Source organism: Dermacentor silvarum, chromosome 5 (assembly GCF_013339745.2).
Source record: "Dermacentor silvarum isolate Dsil-2018 chromosome 5, BIME_Dsil_1.4, whole genome shotgun sequence".
Taxonomy (NCBI): domain Eukaryota; kingdom Metazoa; phylum Arthropoda; class Arachnida; order Ixodida; family Ixodidae; genus Dermacentor; species Dermacentor silvarum.
Window position 1 is genome coordinate 111,100,610 of NC_051158.1, and position 19,948 is coordinate 111,120,557.

Here is a 19,948-nt window from a genome sequence, read left to right on the forward strand (position 1 = left end):
GTCGCGTAGTACGTTAACTTTTTTGGTCGGTAGTACTTACTACATTGAGTGGTATACAAAAATTCAGTCCGATTGCAGAAAAGTGCGCTGTGATATTTCGCTGTTTAGCTAATAAATGTAATTCAAACTCACGTCTTAGCACTATGGCAGACAATGGTGAATTAACAGGCTCTGTCTGATCTCGCAGCTAGTTTCAATTATTTTTTCATTAGTGTGACTGATTCTATATGTATGTCCGTGACGACATATGTGCGACACAGACTCTATAACATAATCACACCTTTACAATATTCCAGTGCGCTTATGCTAACTTCTACTCATCAGTAACGTCATTATTTCATCAGGTAAAAAATCATGCTTCACCTGGACCTTACCTTCATCTATAAATGCAGTACCTTTGAAACATGCATCTTCCCTAATATGTGATGTCTTATGTTACATCGCAAATCGTATCTTAGAAATCGCAGTGTGTCCAAATTAGCTGAAGACAGCACGGGCAGTCCAGTTTATAAAAATAGAGTAAAGAACGTCATTGTGTTCATCACAACAGCCTGCTACGCGCGCTTAACACTTACAGTATACGTGGTGTTGCATCTGATGTGCCAAAGAACTATTTGAATAACAGATTGCAGTATGTTCAGGTTAACAGTGTACCCTCCGAGAAATTAGAAATTCAGCATGGTGTTCCTCAAGGATCAACAGTAGGATGGTTATCGTTGTATTGCGATAGCAATTATATGGACACTCCAAGCGAATTTCTGCCAGCTTTATAGCCGTCGTCATCGCCGTGAAGTCCAACGGCGATAAAACCGTCACCGCGCCGTACGCTGTATGTATGTGCGAGAGGAAGCGTGCGAAGGTGAGCTGGCAACCGCAGCTTAATCTCGCGCACGCGAGAGAGGAAGGCGGCCGGAAGCGCCCGGCCTTCGTTCGCTCGCGGGGCACGGGGAGGAGGAGACGGTGGCAGTGGGAGGGGAGGGTGCATACTGCTTTTGCGGCTGCTGCTGACCGAGCTGCCGCGCAGGCACCGTATCTTGAAAGCGATCTGCTATGTGGCCGAACTGTACGCCCGCGGGGCCCCCATCTTTAAAGCGATCTGCGATGGGTACAAAGTGCCCGTGCCGAGTGCCGGTAGCTTCGTATGCGCTGTGCTTTCGACGTTCGCGTTGAAGCGAGACGAGAGACATCGCGAAGCTCAATTTGCCCGCTGCTGCTGGCACGCTTTCTCACTCCAGAGTTTTGACGAGTTTCCGTGGTCATCGAGCGAGATGTGTCAATGTTTACCTATGCGCGCATGACACCGTGCTTCTTTATTTAGTTAGTAAGAGAATATTCAGAACTTTGTACGGCCGGTAAAACTGCTATCCTTACTTCGTAAGCTGTCTACCAATTTGCTGTCGCAATTCATGCTTCGCCTTTCGGGCGAAACTGCGTCTTCTTTAGTGTACATAACTAATATCGCTAAAATACCCGGATCGCCTAATGCTACTGATGACAGAAAACTAATTTTTTTTGCATCTCGCTCCTTTTCCCAAGTGGAAGCTATGGTAAATGCCTATTTAAGAAAACTACATATCTGGTTAATGACTAAAAAGCTCAGCCGTAATTTGTCAAAGTCAGACTACATTATTTTTCACCTTATCAATAAGGTAGAAAGGATCACACCGGAAGTTGTCTTCAACCGCGCTGGATTAAACTGTTTCAAACCAGACCTTTCTTAGTGCTTGACTTCATGGGAATATTTCTTAAAATTTTCACACCACAAAATCAGTTTCTGATCTGAGTAAAACCGTTGGTTTGCAGTATTAAATCTATCATGTGTTGCCCCCACGGTTATAGATATCAGGGTATTGCACACTTGTGTACTCAAGGTTATCGTACTGCGCTCTTGATTGGGGAAACACAACGTCCAGGTTTGGTTTCATGAGTATTATTGATGACATGGTTATAACTTTGTTTCAAGATACTTTAATCTCAGAAGCGCACTTTGCGGGCTGCAGAGGGGTTTCATGGCATACCTTCAGATTTACCTAGGTCACCGCTACCTCAGAAACATGTCCTGAAAGCAAACTAAGTCTGTAATTTACATCTACCTAAATACATTCATCGTATTTAGGTAGAAATACGATGAATGTATATGAATTTGGATTTGCATTTGAATTTGGATATGAATTTGGATAGAAAATCCTTTCATGTGATGTTTCATGAAGAACCTGCTTAACGTACACTCGGCGACAAAATATTGCGGGGCACGCGAGCGCGTGGCGAAACGGTCCTCCTCGCCTACTGGCGCCGCACCCCTGGTGTCGAGACCGACGCTTGCGCACATGCGCGTCCCTCCGTTACTGCAAGCGTGCATGTTTCTGCGCTTCTTCCTTGTGCGCCGGCGATATCCGAGTGCAGCCGCGAGGGGCCCCACTTGCGATTGGCGCTGTGGCGGCTTCGACGGGCAAAAGTAAATGAAGCGTGAGCTGGCGCGCGCCACACTGGTCGCTTTTTGTCGAGTCACGAGCGCGAATGGATAACGCCGGTCGCGAACGCAACAAGTCTTTTTTTTTCTGCACTGCGCCTTTTTGTGGCCAATGATCGTTCCTTATTTCTTTTCTCGAACGAGACGTTCTCCCACCGAAGAGCGAGGCAGAAAAGACGCTCTATTGAAAGAGCCAGGCAAGATAAAAGGAACTTTTTATTTCTGTTATATCAACGAAGTTTTGCCCGTCGAAGCTGCCACAGCGCCAATCGCAAGAGGGGCCCCTCGCGGCTGCACTCGGATATCGCCGGCGCGCGAGGAAGAAGGGCAGAAACATGCACGCTTGCAGTAACGGAGGAACGCGCATGCGCGCAAGCGTCGGTCTCGACACCAGGGGTGCGGCGCCAGTAGGCGAGGAGGACCGGTTCGCCGAGCGCGTGCCCCGCAATATTTTGTCGTCGAGTGTACATATGTAGCATACGCCTAAGGCCGACTGGAGTACAAAAAAAAAAAAAAGACTATTGAGAAGATAGCGCAATGAGATTGTGTCATTTCTTCATTCATTATATTTACTATCACTTAAAGTATCTAGCTTTCTAATGTTTGTTTCGCATACCAAGTCTTACATTGCTCTTCGGTTATCTTTTCATCATCCTGTAATTTGTGAGGCGCACGATTTGCCGATGAAATATAACTATGAGATTGAGACGGACAGCATACAACTATCAATTACATTCGGGTGATGATAGGTTGAAAGATCACTGATATTTTGCGGTAATTTACATTTTCCAAAGGAAGATCAGTATAAAACAAAGGCAAAACGTTCACATTAAAATAAAGCCACTAAGCACGCGAATCTTCACGCGAAAGGGAAGAGGTTGATGACATGGTTATAACTTTGTCTTCAGCTCTTCCACAGAGCAGGAGATTGACGCTTGATAAATATTTTTTTCACCTTTCTGAGTATGCTTTCACACTAAGAGAAAATGTCCTTAGTGAAAGGTCTAACTGCTAATTTTCCAAATACTTTGAAGTTTTATGAAAACCTGCACTTTCTCTCTGTTGGGTGGGTGCATCAGTTTCACATTTCAATCAACACAAATGTTTCATGCATCATAAGTATCCTAGCTGCATCCCCATTTACTTGAAAACTTCGTCTCAAAGATGACACAATTGGTTACAAATAAAATGCGAGCGTTTCACCGGAACCGGATCCGTACCACCTGCACTTTTACAAGAAACAATATTTCTTACTCTATACATGACGCACTTGAAAGAGTGCACATTTTCCATTATCCTTGCCCCAAAGCAGGTCCACAGAGGAAGTCGCCGGTGCAATTATGATAGCGCATTGGTGGCAATATGTGGGAATTATATTTGATAAGGTAACTAGTGTGACTTAGAGTATGTGAAAGTCGAGATGCTAAAGTCATGGTTCTGCACAGCCTTGACACAACTATTCTACATAAATAACGAAGTGCTCGCAAGCATCACGTTTAAGCGCACTACAAACTGCGGGCTGCAGATACCTGAAGGTAATTATAGAAGAAATTCTACCCGAGAAAAGCTCTCTCATAACGTTTCATATTGTGATTTTTGAACGTGGACTGTGAAGCCTGTGGAATGCTTTCAAAGGTCACAAGAGAAATGAGTGCCAATGAACGGAAAATGAACTTTAAATGCATTAAATGTTAGAATAATAATGAGCACGTCAGTTGAAGTATCTGTCACTTCGAAAAATGTCCGAGCGCTTAGTATAATTGTCAGATTTTTTAATACATGAGATTTTGTCTTTTGTACATATCATGCATCCGACCCAACTACCTGTAATAACTCCTGTCTTCTGGTATGCTTGCCGTAGAGTAACTGACTTGCACAAAATATCTCCAACGTGAAGAGCGACCTGAAGTGACACTCTGTAGATATTTCATGAGGAATAGCGAGTCCCAACTGTAGACCGTGTGTAAGCGCTATGGCCGAAATGCTAAACTTACCGTGCATGTTTTTGAATATTTACGCACTTACAATTTCTATCGCTTCAGGCACTGGTGTGCAACCTGACATATCTACCTGGTCAAGAAAGTACGAAGCTTATAGCTAGGAGGATGCTACAGAGATACGTGGTTATTTGTCAGTAGGTTTGGCCATGTTCGGTTTTATTATTTTTCCTACATAAGGCAATTCAGACCACAATACATATTGTTGCATTCCTGGCTGCTAATAACTGCAAAAAATTCCGTAGGAGGTGCGATAGAAGAGAACGCCAGTGGAGGCACGAGATGATCAGGCAATCTACTGCCCTGTTCAAAAATTTTGGCAAAGTGCGTGTTCCGAAACAGTTTTTTCAGTTTGTCAATTTATACGGATTGCTCCGGGATATTAAAAAAATCAAAGCCTCTTTCTAAACGAAATATGGTTGAACGCGAAACTTTCTCCCATGCAAACTGAATCAAAGTCAAAGTCCAAAGCCAACGCCTGCGCCACGAACCCAAGAAATGCTGAGCGGCCCGATGCGATGCACACGTGATTTGTTTGCTTCTTTAGCGTTGTATTTTTTTAACGTTGAAATTGAATGAAGGCACACTTAGTTAAATTGCGTAGCCCTTATTTTAGATCATGTAGCCGTTGATTACACACACACACACTTTCACGGACGACTCTACACTTGCACAGTATTGCCTTGTGATCGCATGGTAGACGGTCAGAGGCTCTGCCGTTGCCCATACACGGGATCAGCCAAACGGGCACGATCGCGCTCGCGCTTACGTTCGCATACGGCAGCCTCTTCTGCCGTGCGCTTCACCCGCGGCCGGCCCATGGTGACGGCCTAGAATGCATTGCGTGACGCGCGTAATGCAATGCAGATAGATACAGTTTCTCTGTGTAGCAAGGCGTTGCAGTTCCGTGTTGTTCTTATCGGTAAGACTGCGAATGTAAACTGTAGTGTTCAACGATACGTATGTTGTGCGCCGTTGTTCTATTGTGTGCGCAGATGCGCAGATAGTTCCATTCTGTAAGTTGGCTTTTCTGCAGCGCGTTTTCGGCGCTCACGGACGACTCAATGAGACATAGAAAGCTTCGCTTTAAAACATTTGGAATATGCTAGCTTTTTTCTCATTAGAGGATATGCTGACAAAAATTTGCAGGCTCAAATAGTTGCACTGTGCAGATCAGTCATAAATTAGGGCCAAAAGATACAACCCATATTACGCACATGTCATCCGCGTAAGCATATTTTAACTGACATCCGACAATTTTAGGTTTCTGAGGAATGCTTACCATGTGAGCGTTAGGAGACAAGGAAAATAAGAGATTTCCATTCAGGACACCATGCGAATGCGTCGCAAAGGACTCGTGATAGTCGGGCGTTTAAGCCGGAAAGATGGATCTGAGAAAAATTCTTGTATACAAGGTGGAGGCATGAGTCTATCATACACCAATATTTAAAAATATGCAAACGCTACATAGCTGAACAGAGCCAATGTCATATTGTTTGAAGTCGCTTGAAGATACTCTGACAATTTTTTTCATTCCACCTAATTACATCGTTAGTCCTAATTGAGTAATGAACTAGAGAGAGAGAAAACATTTATTCGAACCGTCGAGGTCATTGCTCTTGAGGTCGAGTGGGTGGTGTCCTCATTCCTGGACTCCACTAGCCATGGCTGCTCGACGAACTTACAGGACGAGCGCTTCTTGGCCCGCCATGGAATCGCCGGTCAGCTGTACCTCCCACCGCTCAAATGGCGTGCTGGGCATCTTTAAGTGATGAGGTTTGTCCCCGCACCACCACGAGACGTGGAATAGTCTGGGCATCCATCGCCGCAGCAGAGGCAGATGCCGCGATATGTTTGTGGGTACATTTTGCTGTATCTCTGTAGGTTTCGGAATGTGTTAGTTTGTATAAGTGTGAGAGCTACTGCCTCTTCAGTGCTGAGCTTTTTGTGAGGTGGAGGATAAATCGTCGGTTGAGCAGCTAGATCTCGAGGCGGTCGTAATAATTGGATGGAAGGGGAACGAAGGTAAAGGGTGGGTATTTATGGGATGATTGGTTTGGCCCCGGTCGGTTGATTAGCGCTCGAGCTAAGCCGTGCGCCCTTTCGTTCCCTTCCAGTCCCGCATGGCCGCGGCATCCACGTGATTTGATGGGATTCTTGCAGCCTGGAGCCTAGGATCTGAGCCACCAGCAACGGTGTTCGTCCGTTGGTAAAGTTACGGCAGGCCTGTTGCGAGTCGATAACGACATGAAGACCCTTTGTTCAGCCCACCCTGCCTTGTTGCTTTATTACTAGCGCCGCGGCTATGGTCTCAGCCGTAGCTGGGGTCTCTGCCCTGACATAGGCCGCGAGGGTCAATTAGGTGTCTTTCCCGTTGACGGCGGCTACCACGAAGAGGCACCCTTCAGGGTACGCTCCCACGTCCACATACGTTACGTACGGGTCACCGTTGAATTGTCGCCGCTTTCTGTCGACGCGAGCCTTGCGTTGGCCTTCGTGGACGTCATGCGTCATGTGTTTCGCGATGGGGCTAACCTTCATCTTGCTTCTGACCTCGGGCGGGAATGATCATTGCCAATCGAGGCCACGGAGAACCGTTTCCACTCCGGTCCGGTGGAGGATGGCTCTGCCAGCCGCCGTGTTCTGTAGTCTGGTTTTTTGCGAAGCCATAACCACGTTCGACAGCTCAACGAAGGTGTTGTGGTTACCGAGAGCCGCTAAATTCTCGTTTGAGGTGGTGACGGGGAGACCCATGGCCGTTTTATACGCGCCTCTGATGATAGCATCGACTTGTTCTTGGTCGCGTTTGTTTAGCGAGTGGTAGCGATACGGCATGCTACATATCAATCGGCTAATCACCAGGCCCTGGACAAGGAGGAGCCTGTCCTCTTCTCGCATGCCTTTGCGGCTTCTTGTTATTCGTTTGATTATCCGCGAGATCTGGTTGGTGGCTGACCTTGGGGTTTTTATGGTGTGGGAATCTTTCTGGTTGCTCTGGATCCAAAAACCCTGAATCCCGGTCTTACGGCTTTCCGTGATCTTCGGGCCGTTAGGGCCAGGGGACTTGTAGCTTCCACCTCTGTGCACCCGGATCAACTCGGACTTCTCGGGTGCGCAACGCAACCCGCTCGCTTCCGGAAATCTCTCACCGGCCGTGGCAGCCTCCTGAATGGTCGCCTCTTTTCACGCGAGGGAGCCCTTTGTGGCCCAGAGCGTGATGTCGTCTCCGTACAGGGCGTAACCTAGGTCCGTGATCTTCCGTAGCCCTTTGGTCAGCACTAGCATCGCGACGTTGAAGAGAATCGAGAAGACTATGGCCCCTTGCGGCGTTGCTTTGTTCGGCGCGTCGATCTTATCCGATCGACTCTGTCCTATTGCCATGGTTGCCGTCCGGACCGTCAGGAATCATTTGACGTAATGAAAGATGGGCTCCCCGCAGCTGATGTCGTTCAGTCCCTTGAGAATGGCCTCGTGAGAAAAGGTATCGAAGGCCCCTTTCAGGTCGAGTGCCAGCAGGAGGTGTTCTCCCCCCTTGGGGATGCCCTTGAGAAGTTCCTTTGGGATTAGGAAAGCGCCTTGCGCAGAGACTCCCGGCCTGAAGCCCACCATGGTGTGCGTTAAGAGATCACCGTCTTCTATGTAGTGTTGGAGGCGGGCTTCGATGACCCTCTCTTCCCGCTTGCCGAGGCGCGAAGTCAGCGAGATGGGACGCAGGGCGTCGATGACGGGATTCTTGCCGGGTTTGGGAATGGTCACGATTTCCACGTGTTTCCACTTGTTCGGTACGTGGTCCTTGCTCCGGAGTTCTTCGTTTAGGTATTCGGTCAAATCCAGGATGTGCATCGGGATCAGGTTTTTAATCATTGCGTTGGTAATTTTGTCAGCCGCGGGAGCAGTGTTGCGCTGTTAGGCTCGTGCCACGGCATACACCCCTTCCTTCGTGACCGAAGCGTCCAGTTCTGGTTCCCCTTCGTAACTTAGGAGGCAGGGTCGCAAGGGGTCGCTACCTGTGGTTTAAGATGTCAATCACGTCCTGGTCGTTCCCGTGAATTTGTTAGCGATTTCTTGATGTGTCCGACTGGTTTTTGATTTGGACTTGTCGGGCTCGATCAGGCAACGCAGGATGGTGGCCCACGCCTGCACCGTACTCAGAGTACCCTTGAGCGCGTTGCAAAACTGTACCCAATTTTGCTGCCTGAGCTCGGCCGCACGATTTCTGGCTTCTTCTAGTACATGCTCGATTCGGGGACGGAGTTATCGGCTTAGCCGCTGTCGCTTCCACCCTATGAGGAGGCCCTCACGGGCTTCCCACAGGTGTAAGAGAATAAATGCGTCAACGAAAAATTGTAGAGCAACATCAAAAACTGACTATACAGCTTTCTGTCGCTCAATACGTGCTACATAAAAATGTTTTCCCGAGCGTGAATACACGTTTCGAGCGGCCACTCGCACGGCAATAAAAAGCCCAATTTGGAAACACTGCTATTCTCAGAGATCGCTAAGCTTCGAGCGGCGTTGAGCATTTCTAAGAGTTGCTACAACTGACAATGCCGCACGGTTGGAAGAAAATGATATAATGTTTCTTCTTTTGTGTGTTCCCACCATTTATCCCAACTACCTGCAGTTGTCTTTTACTTCTTATCGAAAGTTCAGTTAACTTTCTTCCAATATCCTTAAAGCTCACTGCATTAAACAGTGTAACTAACACGTCGTTGACTCTTGCTTTGAATGTGTGGCAAGGTAACAAAAAATGCCGTCTGGGTTATTCCACAATATGAATCGATCAATCAATCAATTTTATTGGGTCTATTTCACAAACAGAGGCGCGGCAAATAAAAGTTATCATTCGGCAGCTTGACGAGCCTGCTACCTCCATTACACGGGTTCACAGCAGCATAGACATAATTTTATTTTACGAAAACACACAAAATAAATAAGTCACATCCAAATAGATGCGTAATTAGAGGTCAAATCGTTAAAGTAACAAGATGGTAAACTTGATCACAGTGCACAAAGTATCTATATGACTAACCTATGCTCTCGCATTTAGAAATTTCCAGCACAATTTGCTTGAAGCACAGTAAAACAAATCTAAATTAATAGATTCATGCTGATTCAGAAGAAATGGCAACGTCATAATCAGCTACACATCATCACTGACAAATTATCTGCTATAACGCATTGTACATAAGTATCCTGAAATGGCTTACAACAGTATCCCACTACAATTTGAATTATTACAAAGATTTCCAGATTTGTCTTCATTATATGTTGTTTGACATATGGCCAGTGTAGACTGGCTCATTTTCTATTGTGCCTATCTGTTGTTCTTGTCTCTTAATTTTACGTTTACCATGTTTTTCCTTGCCACTGTCCACACCGCTGACGTCACAATTATACTCAGTTGCTCGGTTGTATTTCTGCACTGTGAATGGACATTAGTTTTTCCAGCGAAGCTGTTAACCTCTACCAGCCAAGGAAATTTTCGTGTTGGCGTAAGCAAAAGGCGCCAGGCTAAAAATTAAATACAGCAGCATATCTCCTGTGAAATCAGACATACAGCAAACAGCTCAGCACTCGTTTTCAAAAGAAAAACCACAAAACAAGCTTCAAAACCACATTATGGATGATAAGGCGCGTGTGAACAACGGCAACACCCACCGACGCGTTCCAGTAAAGATTAGATTTGCAGCTGCTTCGTTAGGGGTTGACGTCATTCAAAACCGTCGCGAAACCGGTTGGTCAGGTTTCACTCTTTGGAGAGCTTCGCGTGTGAATTAGAGTGACGTCACAATGGGTAATCGTTGTGGTGTCTTTCACAGCGTTACTTCTATCGCGTCTGTTTCCCGGTAAAGATTATGGTTGCGTTAGCTACTCCGAGTGGAATAGTACCCAATAGAATAGAAATCACTTAGTGACGTCACCACGGTCTAGCAACTCATTCAGTTCATTCCAGGCTACCATGGGTAGACCACGGAAAGAAAAAAACGCCGAAAGAACAGCGTCAATATAATGTCGTTGTGAAGTAATAAAGGGTGTGATTGAGTACATTTCAATGGTCTCTCGTTTCACTCTTTGTAGAGCCACGTGTGCGAATTAGAGTGACGTCACAATGTGGAATCGTTGTGGTTGTCGTTTACAGCTTTGCTGTCCAGCCACCTTCACAGCGTGAATTGGAGCCACAGTTTTTTCTATATAGGTACCTACAAACTTCTGTTGCTAATATATTGTTATTCATACTCCTCAGTCGTACTTCGCAGCATATTTCACTTTAGGCATCTTGAATTTAGAAGGATGCCCAGTTTATTTTTCCTTGCTGTAGTAACGTGCAATTTCCCGTGCAGGTCTAAGCGCCCTTTTAAGAATATCTACGCAACATTCAATAGAAATGAATAAACAGAACAAGTTCTCATAGGTAATTCTAGGCACAATTACATTATTCCAAAGGCCCCGCATTACCTTTATATGTAATACCCCCGTAATGCTCTCTTCAATTGCGCAAAATGTGAAAACACCCACGTACATAGATTTCGGTGCACGTTGAAGAAACCCAGGAGGTACAAATTATTCCGAAGTCCCCCAGTACGGCGTACCTCATAATCAGATCCTGGTTTTACCGCATAATACCCCATAATCCAATTTTTTTTCTATTGAATTGCGGCAATTTTTTTTTCAGAGCGAAACTCTTCGGCTCCCGTTCCTGGAGCGAGCGTTGGCGTCGTCCTCGTAACCAAGTGAACGTGCGCAGCGGATCAAAGAGCGAAAGCGGAGCGCACGGGGGGATGAAAAAAGCGGCGAGAGGGAAGAGAGCGCGAGGAGGAAAGCACAGAAGGAGGGTGCAGCGGAAGCATGAGGCGGAAAGTGGAGGAGGAGGGTACGGCGAAATCGTGAAAAGAAAAGCGTATGCTGCGCAAGGTGCGCACTGCTATGACGATGGCTACGAGATGGCGCCAGAGTAGCGCGTGTCGTCAGGGAGGTCTCTCTGCGGCGGCAGCTGTGAATCGCGCCCACGCGACACCCACGCACTGCTTCTCGCGATCTCCCGATTAGTGAGGCAGTCGCGTCACATCTAGCTCCATTTCCAACGAGTAAATTGTCCGCGCTAGCCAATATACCACAAAATGAAAACACGCATACAGATGCGCCAAATTTCTCATTAGGGATTATCATAATCGTCCGTGAATTTTTTATCACGCGCTTGCAGAATTTCCTAATACGTGGTTACATATCACTTCTTTAATTCATTCTGTTAAACATTTATATTGTTAAGCCTTCGCCATTCCATTTGCATTTCATTGTGGCCACTGGATAAGAGAAGTCGCAAAAAATCTTTGAGTCTTTATTTTTACAGCGAAAATTTACACGGCTAAGTAAACAAGAACCCGCTAACTGGCTCGTTGGCGCTCCTCGGCGCAACCGCGCAAACGCGCTCGTGCCACTGTCTTCTTCCTCAGCTGGCTCCGTTGCTGCTCATCATTCCAGCGTAGAATCTCACTACTCTTCGGTCATCTTGATGGTGAGGCCGCGTTTACGGGGGTATTAGCTATTTATTAAGAGGGTATAGGCAATTCATTGTCTTATGTGACGGACACATTTAATACACAAGGTGATTGGTGAATGTGCGTGCCTACCTATACTCACGATGACAACCAATAATGACAATAAGTATGTTCGTACCTTTGTTCAAAATTCAGTGTCACCTCTGATTCGACCGCTAAACAGCCTCGCTGGCCATCCACCTTCACAGAATGGAAGGGCTCATGATTCCTTTCCATTTACTTTAACTGCTAGATCGTCGCCCTCCTCTCTGCAAAAATTTTCTTCAAGGTAGATGTCTTTCGCACCGACCTCAGAGAGGAGAATGTCATCTGCGCACATCAAACTCGAGAAACGTTGCTCTGCCAATGAACCCGTTTCCTTTACGAAAAATTCTAACCTAACTCTCTAGAATCGATCGTTATTACTTGACTATCGTCTATACATAATAAAGAGCAGAGGTGATAACGCCTGACCTCAGCGCGAGCTTGTCTTGCCGTGTTTCACAGCGGAGCTGTTAAAGGCTCGCTAGGTTTGTCTCGTTGTCGTGCGCAGCATCGCCAAGCTGGAAGAGCGTGAGCTGGGAGAGAGTGAAGTTTGCGCACGTTCCACTGCTCCCGCCTTCGTCGTCGTCGTCTGCTTCCACAGCTGGCTGCGTTGCCGCTAATCATTTCAGAGTAGAATTTCACTTCTCTTCTGTCGTCGTAATGGGAAGGCCGCGCTTACGGGGGTATGAGCCATTCATGAGCAACTGACAACGTGACCTAACGCGTTTGTGCGACGCCGCCGCGAGTGCGCTCGGGAAAGGGCTCGTCATCGACGTGCCGATTCTAGCGTGAGGGCTTCCGAAGCCCAGGCGAAATGTCAGCGAATAGCCGCTGGCCCCGAGTTGAGGGACCGCGATGTTGAGGCCAAACGTCAATGAAGACCCGCCGACCCCGAGTTGCGGGAGCGCGATGTTGTGGCCAAACGTCAGCGTTGTCTTGCCCTTCAGGAACCCGACAACGGCGGTGCACGCCTCGGCAACGCTGGCGCCAACTTCCCCGGTGCGACGGCCAGGTTTCAATGCGATTTTCTCCACCGGAACGTTCATTATAGAGATGTTCGGTTGGGTGATGCCCAACGACGATACGCCCATTCGCATCGTATATTATCATCACCATTAGCCTATATATATACATATATATATATATATATATATATATATATATATATATATATTGTAAGCCCTATTAATGTACTTCGTCCTTTTCATTTGTACATAGCGATCATCACCTTCCCTGTTCTACTTCTTCGCACATGAGATGGGGCGTTTGCTTTTTGGAATACAAAGCGCTTGACAGCTCGGTCGGTCTCGGTCTTATAAAGTGGTGGAGGTACGTCAAGACCCCGACGTCCTCTCGCGTTCCCGTCCTCCCTGGAGCTACGTTGCGGTCGCCGCCTGCGCCCGGTTACCCCTACTACGATGGACACTTCCAACCCCGGCTCTTCCGGCGCCTCTAACCCTACCGCACAAACGACTCCGCCTGCGGTTCCCTCTTGGACTGTGACGTGCCCTCAACGCGATCCCCCTGTCTTTGCGGGACGCCGCGGTGATGACGTCGACGATTGGATCGACAACTACGACCGCGTGAGTTCTTGCAATAAGTGGAACGATACCCAGAAATTGAGGCACGTCGCATTCTACTTGACCGGTGTTGCACAGACGTGGTATTTCAATCATGAATCCGACATCGCGGATTGGTCCACGTTTACCGCCAAGCTGCGGCAAGTCTTCGCTTCCTCGTCTAGCCGTGCAGAAGTCGCCAAGCAGAAGCTGGGCACGCGCCTCCAACTTCCGCAAGAGTCTTACACCTCATACATAGAGGATGTCTTGGCTCTGTGCCGCCGTGCGAACCCTAGCATGACGGATGCCGAACGCGTGCGACACATATTAAAATGCATTGGGTCTGTCGCGTTCAACGCCTTAATCGTGCAAAATCCGGCTTCTGTCCAAGACATCACTGCCACGTGTCAGCGCCTGGACGAGATGCAGTCTCTTCGTCTTCAACATGACAGTAGCGATCCTCAGGTTCCCCATTCTTCAGATCTCCGTGCTCTCATCCGCACCATCATCCGCGAGGAGCTTCAAATATTAGACCTGAGGCGTTCACCTACTGCCTGTGCCCCAACCCCCACCTTCGACTTGCGCGAGGTCGTAAAGCAGGAGTTGACAGCGATGACTACACCCACGACGCATCTTGCTCCGGTAGCGCGCCCCTCACCTACCTACGCGGATGTTGCTTCGCTCCCCACCCCTACCGTGACCTCCGTGCCTCCTGACGTTACCTATGACCATTTGGCTTCGATGGGAACCAGAGCACTTGCTGCGCCATCCTACCCTCAGTGGCGTCCACCTCGTCCGGTTTGTTTTTACTGTGGTATACGCGGCCATATATCTCGCTTCTGCCGCCGTCGCCAGCAGGATGAAAGACGAGGCTATGCTGAGCACGAGAGAGACCGCACTCGCCGACCAGACTCCTACTATCCCGGTTCGTACTCGTTCCCTCAGCAGCGTTCACCGTCTCCTCCAGCTGCTCCCAATCTGCCTCATAGTTCCCGTTCGGCCAGACGTCGTTCTCCTTCGCCTTACCGGCGCTCTACATCGCCGCTTCGCCCCACTTCCCATCTTGCCGACCAGCACTCGGAAAACTAACTGTTGCAGTTTTTGGAGGGGAAACTGCTTCCTATCGGTCTTCAAAAATTCCTCCTGTTCGCCCGGCCAACATGCTTTATGTAACTGTTGAAGGTGTTCCCGCGTCTGCTCTCATCGATACCGGTGCCGCCGTTTCTGTTCTTCGTAGTGATCTGTGTTCACGGCTCCGGAAAGTGAAAACGCCTTATCTTGGACCTATTTTGCGTGGTGCTAATAATGCATTCATACACCCCGACGGACAGTGTACTGCTCGTGTTTTCATCGACGGCATTCGCCACCACATTGAGTTTATCGTGCTTCCAACGTGTATCCATGAACTTATCTTGGGTTGGGACTTCCTACATTCTGCTTCAGCCGTCATTTCATGTAGAGAGGAAGTTGTCCACATCGCGGATACAGCGCTTGCACCTGTTACAGATTCTTCACCTTCATGCGTGAACTTGGCCATTGATGAAGACTACGTCCTGCGTCCTGGTCACGAAGACGTTGTATCCGTAACATCCCGGCAGATCGCCGACGGAGACGCTCTAGTCGCCCCTTCTTCCCGCTGTACTTCTCGTGGAATCCTCATTGCCGCCTGTCTCGTCCGGTTTTCACGTGGCCGCGCCCTTCTGTCTGCCTGCAACACGACCCCAGATCCTGTGATGCTGCCCAAAGGGATGACTGTGGCAACCCTCGCCGACACTCAACCTATCTCTATAGTCACGCTTTGCCCTTCTTCATCGCCAGCACCTACCTCAGGTTTGGATGATTCTTCCCTCCCCCAGCCGTTCTTGGTTCTGACCTAACCGCCGCGCAGTCCGAATGCCTTACTGGCGGTCTTAGCGAAGCACAAAGCCTGTTTCGATAGCTGTTCCCCTGTGTTGAGCCAAACTTCTGTGGCTTCACACCGCATCGAAACCGATGGTTCCGCTATCATACGACGACGCCCCTATCGTGTCTCGCCGTCCGAACGGAGGGTCATTGAACAACAGGTTGCTGACATGCTTGCGCGGAAGATAATTAGACCTTCATCTAGTTCCTGGGCTTCTCCCGTGGTTCTGGTAAAGAAAAAGGATGGCTCCGTTCGCTTTTGCGTCGACTATCGAGCGCTCAATAAGATCACACGCAAGGACGTATATCCAATACCTCGAATCGACGACGCTTTGGACACACTGCAAGGGGCGGAATATTTCTCCAGCCTTGATCTTCGATCAGGCTATTGGCAAATTCCGATGAACGAGACTGACAAAGAAAAGACCGCATTCGCTACACCAGACGGACTTTATGAATTTAACGTGATGCCTTTGCACATTTGAGCGCATGATAGATAACGTACTTCGTGGACTAAAATGGAAGACCTGCCTCTGTTATCTGGACGATATTGTCATCTTTTCGTCTAACTTCAGCCAACATCTTCATCGATTAGACGAAGTTCTCAAGTGCCTTGCAAATGCTGGTCTCCAGATCAATACAAAAAATGCAAATTTGCAAGCAAGACTATAAAAGTATTGGGCCACGTCGTCTCAAAAGATGGCATCCAGCCAGACCCCGAAAAGATTAGTGCTGTTCTCCACTTTCCTCGGCCCCAGCAGCAGAAAGATCTACGTAGTTTCCTCGGCTTGGCTTCATATTTTCGTCGATTTATACGCAACTTTGCTGCCATAGCAGCTCCTCTACACAAGCTACTGGTTACCGGTGCCTCTTTCACATGGACTAACGAATGCGAATCAGCTTTTCAAGCTCTTAAGCAACATCTTACTTCCGGACCAGTGCTTCGCCACTTCGATGATCGAGCCCCCACCATACTCCATACTGACGCAAGTGCGCAAGGTATTGGCGCAGTACTTCTGCAACGTAATGCAGCCTCTAAAGAGCAAGTCATCGCATATGCCAGCCGAACACTTTCTCCACCTGAGCGGAACTACACCATTACAGAGCAATAGTGCCTGGCTATCGTCTGGTCGATGCAGAAATTTCGCCCATACCTTTACGGCCGCCACTTCACCATCGTCACCGACCATCATGCTCTGTGTTGGCTGTCATCAATGAAAAACATGTCAGAACGCTTAGGACGCTGGATACTCCGCTTGCAGGAATATGACTTTGCAATAACGTACAAGTCTGGAAAAAGTCATCATGATGCAGACGCATTGTCTCGCTGCCCACTCTCGCTCTCTCCCGGTAACGCGCCGTCGCCTTCCCCACCACGTCGTTCCGATGCTACGCCTGCCTCACACCAGCTCTCGATAACGCCCCTGGACCTAGCTACGCTTTCATCACGCTCTGATCTCGTCTTGCTTCAGCGGGCCGACTCCTACTGTCGAACTCTCATGGATCGCCTTAGTGGATTCGCCGAACCACCCAACAGCCGCTTGCGACGCCAACTTCGACAATTCCGCCTGCAAAGTGGCGTGCTACACCACTACGTTTATCACCCAACAGGTCACCGGTGGGTCCCAGTTCTACCTCGCTGCCTTCGCCGGCGCGTATTAGAGGCACTTCACGACGACGCATCGGCTGGCCACTTAGGCTTCCACAAGACTTACGACCGCATCAAGACCCGCTGCTTCTGGCCTGGCCTATCCACAACGGTGGCCAAATATATTGCCTCCTGTGCGTCATGTCAGCACCGAAAACTTTCGACTTCCCCTCCTGCCGGTTTACTACAACCTCTGCCTTGCCCGGACGCACCTTTTGAATTTGTTGGCATTGATTTATATGGTCCCTTGCCTTTGACACCCTCTGGTCACCGTTGGATTGTCACTTCGGTCGACCATTTAACCAGATATGCCGAGACTGCCACTCTGCGAGCCGGCACCGCGTCTGAGGTTGGTGACTTTTTCTCGCGCTCCATCGTCTTGCGCCACGGGGCTCCTCGCGTTCTTCTGAGTGACCGTGGCAAGGCGTTTATTTCCCAAGTTCTCGAGGAAGTTCTTCGGGCCACTGATACCGTGCACAAATCTACTTCTACCTATCATCCGCAGACCAATGGCCTCACTGAGCGCTTCCACCGTACGCTGTCTAACATGATTTCCATGTATATCCGGCCTGACCACACTAACTGGGATAAAATTCTTCCTTTTGTGACATTCGCCTATAATACTAATATTCAACGGACTACCGGTTACCGCCCTTTCTTCCTTGTATATGGAAGATCTTCTTCCACCATATTTGAAAGAGAATTCTTTTTAGCACCTTCTTCGCCTACCGCGTCCCTTCCAGCAGATTTTGCTGCCAGAGTTGCACATTGCCGTCAAATCGCCCGGCAAAGCACGGAAGCTACCCAAGCTGACCGCAAACGTAGCTGCGACAACAAACACCGTGACCTCCGTTTTCACCCTGGAGACCAAGCCCTGCTTTGGACTCCAACCCGAACTCCAGGCATCTGTGAGAAGTTCCATCAACGCTATATTGGCCCATACACCGTTGTGCAGCAAACATCTGCAGTGAACTATCTCGTGCGCCCAGTACACTCCGTCACTGACCGGCGCCGCCGGAATGCCGAAATTGTTCACGTCTCGCGGATGAAGCCCTTCACTCCCCGTTTAGATAATCTGTAATCTGCGGCCAGGCTGGCCCCTTCCATGACGGGGGGAAGTTAGTGTAAGCACTATTAACGTACTTCGTCCTTTTCATTTGTACATAGCCATTATCACCTTCCCTGCTCTTCTACTTCTTCGCGCATGAGCTGGGGCGTTTGCTTTTTGGAATAAAAAGCGCTTGGCAGCTCGGTCGGTCTCGGTCTTATAATATATATATTGTAACGAAGAAGAAGTGCCGGTTAGCCAGGTGCATCTCCGGTGTATGAAATACGGCGAAGAAGTGCCGGTCAGTCAGGCGCATCACCAGCGCGTTTACACACGGGGCTTGTCCTGACTGCTCACAGGGTTCTGACTGCCGCACCGAGTTCGACCTCTCAATCCTGTCAATAAACACCTTGACATTTGGTGGAGAGTGCTGGGTACGACTCCATCAACGCTGGAACTTCGAAGCCGAACCCTTCGATCAACTCGGCCCATGCCGGACGATCCAGCCCAGTCTTCTCGAACCATGCCTGATGATCCAGCCCAAGAAGCTGCAGTCACGGCACCAACTGTCATCTGTCCTGGCGTGCAGCGTCAGCGGGATCCTGCGATTTTTGCGGGTACCGGTGATCAGGACGTCGAGGACTGGCTCGCCTCGGACGACAGAGTCAGCAGGCACAACCACTGGGACGATAGAGAAAAGCTCAACAACATAATTTTCTACTTGAGCCACGTTGCGCACTTGTGGTATCGTAAAAACGACTCCGACATCTCGACATGGTCGGCGTTCAAGACCAACTTCACGGAAATCTTTGGTCGTCCTGCTGTACGTAAACTTCAGGCCGAACAACGCCTGCGTGGACGCGCCCAGCAACCAGGTGAGAATTTCTCCAGCTATATCGAAGACGTCGTTAATCTGTGCAACAGAGTCGACGCAACGATGCCAGACGCCGACAAGATCCGGCATATTCTCAAGGGAATTGAGGACGACGCCTTCCAGATGTCGGTCGCCCGGAACCCGACCACAGTGTCTGTCGTCATTGCGCTGTGTCAAAGTGACGAAGTTCGAAGGCAGCGAGTTCTCACACGACACCCACCCTCAGAATTCGCCCCTGTCTCAGGTGTGACGCTAGGTGTTGATGAGTCGCCTCTAATGCACCAGATAAAGGAGTTCGTGCGAGAAGAAGTTGCTCGACAGCTTTCCCTGGTGCCCTTTACGAACGCGCAACCACACTCCCCACTGACACGGGGGTTACAGACCGTCATCAAGGAGCAAGTCGCTGAGTGCCTGCCAGCTGCTATTCCACCGCCTACAGTCGCGGCGCCCTTGACATACGCTGACGTCGCTGCAAGGCCGCCCTTCGCTCCACTTCCCCCTCTCCAAGCTGTTGCGCGACCGCCCCCGATTCCCTTCTCGCCGCCTGCACCACAGCTACCACGCCAGCCAAATCCTTGGCGCACAGCCGACAACCGCCCGATTCGATACCATTGTGGTATTCCGGGACACGTTGCCCGCTTTTGTCGACGCCTTATGCAGCCTACTTATGATTACCGCCGACCCACGAACAGTTACGCCCCTCGACAGCTACAATCCCCTGTGCCGCCAGATGAAACCCCTGTTCCTTACACTACTCGTCGTTCGCCATCTCCACGCTGCCGTTCCATCTCACCGATGAGACACCGGCCAAGCCCTCGGCCTCAGGGAAACTAAGTGTCGCAGTTCCCGAGGCGAGAAACTGCGTCC